We start from the raw sequence: 5,756 nt of genomic DNA, 5'->3' as shown, positions 1-5,756 counted from the left end.
TCCAGAGTCACCTTTGTTATTTCACAGCGCTCATCAGAGCCTTAGTCCCCGCCCCTGCCCCATCTCCTGCCCCCAAGGAGTTAGACTGTTCTTGTTTCGGGAGGACAGGACTTGACTCGCTGTTGTTGTCGCAGTTTTTAAATTTGAAGAGTTCAGTGGAGATGGGAACTGCTCCCTCCGGTCTCCCTTGCGCACCCCACCCACTACCGAATTCCTGACAACTCTCCCACCTGTATTCACCCCCCACCCCATACCCTCCCGACTGAAGACAGCCGCCGAACGAAAGACCGTGTATGACGATCAGTATTGTGGACACAAAATTCTGCAGGTAAAAAGTTGCCATCGCCAGGCCGTCTGTCATTCCCAGGCTTCCACAGCAGGTCGGGGAGCCCCGCAGAGCTGGGCTAGGGTCGGAGTACCACGGAGGCTTCCTGCGGTGGCCAGGCCCGGTGCGGTCCTGGGAGGGGACAGTCCAGCGCCCCTGCCCTTCCTCTACCCCTTCCCTCCCCAGTCACCCAGTGTGGACCCTCGCTGTGCATCCAGACTCCCTCTGCAGGCGGTCCCGGGGTCTCTCCTCCGGAGGCCCGCGACGCTCGCCCCACCTGCACGCGAGCACAGGGAGAGCTGAAAACCCTCTGCTGAGAATCAATCAATCAATCATCAATCAATCAACCACTCAGTCTTTCTCTAGCGTATTAGCACTTTGGACTCAAAACCTCCAACCTCTGACATTCCTTGGAAATGTATCCAAAAGCCAACAACTCTTCTCTGGAACTGGTGACCATCCCCAGGGTTTGCCCACAGGATTTATGAACCCCTCCCACCTGAAGGAAAGATATTTACCAACATTAAAAACAAAAATAGGACTCGTGGAACGGATTGGGGCAGCTTGAGGGCTGGCCACCTCCCTAACTGTTCTAGGGTGTGAGCCCGTGTGTATTTATCTGTATCGCTCTTGGACATACGTATGATAATTACATATTTTTCTATTGCTCACAGCTGCAGTTTTCAGGAGACCCCTGTCTGGCTGGCTCTAATAGCAGAGACAAAAACCCACATGACTTTTGCTCAATGGATCTTAATCTAGAGAAAAACTATGTCATTTGCAAATTATTTCGTAATCGGACTAAGCTTTTTAGAAGTACCAGGAGAGGAGTTTGTGCTCTGGAGATCACCAGAACTCAGGTGTTGACTAGAAATCCTCTTTTCCCTTTCCCAGGTCTGTCAAACACAAAATACACAGCAGGTACGTTGCTTAACTTGGGGGATTAATTATTTCTTTTCGAAATCTACTTTTGAAAAATTGCATTCCCTTGGTGTTTAAAGTAATTTAGTTCAGTCATCTGAGACGTCAGTAACAACAGGAAGAGAGTTTGGTTCTGGGTATTTTTCAAAATTCAGGTTTGTGTTGCCAGGAAAGAGGCAGGGATCTGGTGGCTGGGAAATGCTGGAGCGAGGCATTGGAATTGGATCGATTCCAGCAGATAGACTGAAAGCTTTTTTTCCTTTTGTATGGAAAATGGAAACATTTGGGGATCCAGATTTAAAACTTTGACTTATATTTTACATGTTAAATAACTGAAAGATTGGGTACAACACTGTATAAAGCTTCAAAACCTGCAAATATTTGAATGGTTTTTGTAAGTAGAGCAGCTGTCAGTCAGCTGGGTTTGACAGGCTGCCACAATTTTGTCACTTAATAGTGGGTGTTAGGCTAAGTGCAAAACACTCTGGCAAACAGATGTCAAACCCATATCTCGTATAAATGGGGGTTGTAAAATTGAGTTTTCACCCACATCGAGGTCTCACAAAGTGGAACCAGGGTGTAAACCCGGTACACAAATTAGGGAATGCAAGCATTCAAAACTATCTTGGCTGGGCCCTAACCCAAGTGGCGCCTGTATCCCGGCTGCAGAGGGGAAGCTGGGTGAATGAGCGGTTCTGGCACCGTGGAGGTGATGGGGGGTCCCAAGACAAATATAAATGCCACAATCACCCCTCTTGCTCCACCTCTACCCTTATCCCCCTTTGCTCCACACACTCCATTTCTTGGCAGCTCTTGGCAAAGCCTCAGAGGCGAGCAAGTGCAGCCCGAGCTTTCCTCCTGCAGGTTCGCTCCGGGCGCTCCTACCAAAGGCGGAGGAACAGCGCGCCAGCCAGGAACCCGGCCTCCCAGCCGCCAGCCTTTCCCAGACCCTGCCCCGTAGTGAAATTGGGGGAGGCGGGAAAACGAAAGGACCCGTGGATCGGAGCCCGTCGGGCGTGGCCAAGGTCAGCGCCTGGTCTCCGCCGGCCCCCCAGACCTCTGCAAAGCCCTAGCCGCTGGCGGAGCCGGCCCGGCGCATGGCCGGCGTTAGTTTCCCTGGGCCCGGGCGTCCGGGCGTCTGGGGCGGACTCGGCTTTTCTCCATTGTTGGGTGAAGAGGGGACCGGCAAAAAGACTCTGCAGTCTTCGCTGCAGCCCGGGCGGGCGGGCGGGCGAGTGGTGCAGCCTCCTAAGAAAACCTTCTTTGTTTAGGCGTCCCGGAGGCGGGCTCCCCGGTGACTCTCTCCTCTCTTAGTGCTCGGTCCCCTCCCTACGACTCCGAAAGAAGCGGAGCTCTTCTCGGTGGTGGCAGAAAGACACTCTACCCTCTGGCAGCAGCTTGCCTGAATCCGGTGTCCTTTGTATTAATAGTTCTGGCGTCCTGTTAACCCTTGGGCGTGGTTGTGGGATGAGTCGCCCGCCCTACGCATTCTGCTTTCCCTGCAAATCAGTCTAAGCAAAGGACCATTCTGCGTGAAACCTCTACGTTTCTTTACTCACCGGGAGCCTTAGCCTTTTTAAATGCCCTCCCCCAAGTTCGGCTCTCCCTTGGTATACCAAGTGACGGTGTCAATAGGGTGGCGTCCCATGTCCTAGGCCCAAGCCACAGCAGATGATTCCTTTCTGATGGTTTCCATAATACAGACTGCCTTCAACGGAGTCGTTAATATTTCTCTTTATCGCTGCACGACTATCCTGTTGACCCTTCATTTGGGGAATTTAAAAGTGAGTCAGGGAGGTTGAAATAGATCATTCTGATATTACCTTACCATGTGAGGAGAGGCAAATAAAGAATTAAAAAAAAAAGAATTTAAAAAATGATCAGGGTTTGCCCTCGAGGAAAGCTGCCTCACTCTGCACTGCATATTGCCCACATGAAAGATATTTTTCCAAGTGATTATGGAATCTTTAGCTAGTATCTATTTCATAATAAACATAGGTCAAAACACAATTTTAATTTGCTTTGCTACAAGAGCAGAAATAAAACCTATTTATTCTTCCTTTCCATGAAGGCAAACACAGTTAATAAGGAATAGGATCCTTATGTTTCTCAAGTCTACATCAAAGGAATGCAGTCAAAATGTAATATAATGCAAAAAATAAGAACCTCCTAAAAGATACAGTATAAATGTTTTATTGCAAGAGAGCGGTGGAATGTTTAAGGTGGCCAAAATTCGTCTCTGTCCCACCGTCGGCCAATAGACTCAAACACTTTAAAATACATGAATATTTTTCAAAAGTGTCAGAGTAATTCTGATGGGAATTCAGAGTTAAGAATCACAAGCATAAACAAGTATTTCAAATAAATTACTCAAAAATCTCCAGAGACATGATGTTTCATAATTATTATGTTATTATTTTCCAATTTTACAGAATAATTATAATGCAGAGTCACTTAATATAGGTGATGTAGAGATGGCTGCCTACGGTTCCCCAAAATAAACCAAAACCGGATGTGGAACATGTATACATTCATGTTTCCATTCATATTTGTTGTGTATTGGATGATATCTTATAATAATCTTATAGTTACTCCAAAGAATATGGTTGTTCTTATCTAGAAGCACCTCTATTTTCCAGAAAGGTGGGGGAGACTAAGGTGGAACACGTGTCAAGCAAATGCTCATCTCTGTCTCCAGGTGTCCTTGGGAAAACTTTCCGCTGTAAGGTAGCACTGGACACAGAAGCAGGTCCTCATTAAGCAGACTTACTAAGAGGTAAAGGGCTTAAGCCTTTTTGAAGGAGGGACAAGTGACATTTGCTAAATCTAACGTGTCTGGGTATCTAATATGTCCAAGTGTTAAACTTCATGATACAGCCTGCGCAGTTCAGAATCCAGGAATTCAGGTCTGAAGGTAGTCAGTGAGGGCCAGGACATCAGGGCCCCGTGTAAAGGGATGGTAGGGTAGAAGAGGGGAACAAGAGGACCTCACACAGAGAGGGACACTCTTATAGGAGATAGAATGCCAGGAGATGAAATAATTCCTAACATGGTTAGGATTCGCTCCATCAAAAAATAAATTCCATGTAAGGTCTTTGGTGTCCTTGGGTGGTTCCCTTCATGTGCTCATCTGCGAATTGAAACACCGGTGGTGGTTCTAATCCATTCTAGTCCATTCCCTCAGGAAAAAAGGGCCGGCAATGTACTGCTGGCCACTCAGCTGCTGAAAACCTAGGGAGCCGAGTTCTACTTTGACACCACGCATGGGGTCACCGGAGTCAGAGTTGACTCCACGGGAACTGGGTGTGTTAGCTATTCTTTGCTAGAGACTATAATTACATCCTCTTGGTGATGTTGTCATATGCAGTTGGTTAATAATAAAAGATTTATAATGGAATCAGCTGGTGAACCATAAAGGATAGGCACTGCTCTGTTGCATTGCTATGTTGGTGTTCCGCTGGACCAGAACTTCCTTCCGCCTCCCCAATTCCCTATTTCTTCTTCCTCTGCCAAACTCAACCCACAGGGTCAATCAGACAAAATGAAGGAATCCATAGATTATGGGCTAGCAATACAAGTGCAATATCATAATAGTTTCTGAGTCAGAGCTCCATAGGGTCAATTATTTATTTTGTTCCTGTCCTTGAATATCAAAGCACACACTGTCTTCATTGGAAGACCTCTTCAAAGAGTTAAATATTGTCAGTGAAGAAGAATTTGAATAATTGCTGTCCAACGGAGAAGCCTGTTAAATCATACATATAAATGAATAAAGGATTGTTTCAGCCACTCATTAATTCATGATTCAAACATTCATTTGAAAAGTTTAAATAACTATAAAGTTTCTGAAATGCATGGACTACCCCTCAGTCTCATGTGATGTCCCTAGGGTCTGCGTAGCCTCAGTGAGGCTTTTTAGCCTGTGCTTGGTAGTCTTTGAAGGAGAGGCTATACTTGCATGAGGGGCAGGCACCTGGAACTGGTTGGACATAATAGGTATCAGATATTTGCATGGAAGAAGAGCTGACAACATGGGCATTAGCTTAAGGCTGATCTGTCCGGAGGCCTGGTACTGTGTGACCTTGAATCAGTTATTTACCTTCTCAAATCCTTACTTTTTTTAACACCAGCAGTATAGGATTATTGAGATAACTAAATACGGTAACAAATAGAAAAGCATGGGTGACTCCATGTTCCATTCACTAATGACACAAAGTCCGCTCATTTGCTTTTCTTGGCAAACTCATTTGCGCCAATTTCCTTGGAGTTGTGGATATAGTGAAAAGAAGTACACAACTTCCCTAGAAAAACGTCCTCATGTTGCAGATTATAAATACTAAAAATTAACTTCTTTTAAAAAAATATTTTATTGGGGACTCGTACAATTCTTATCACAATCCATACATACATCCATTGTGTCAAGCACATATGTACCGTTGTTGCCCTCATCATTCTCAAACATTTGCCGTCTACTTTAGCCCTTAATATCAGTTGCTCATTTCCCCCCTCC

Source organism: Echinops telfairi, unplaced genomic scaffold (assembly GCF_000313985.2).
Source record: "Echinops telfairi isolate 266 unplaced genomic scaffold, ASM31398v2 ScPeMD7_7467;HRSCAF=8505_1, whole genome shotgun sequence".
Lineage (NCBI taxonomy): Eukaryota > Metazoa > Chordata > Mammalia > Afrosoricida > Tenrecidae > Echinops > Echinops telfairi.
The sequence above is the reverse complement of the archived record's forward strand: the minus strand, read 5'-3'. Positions refer to the sequence as shown.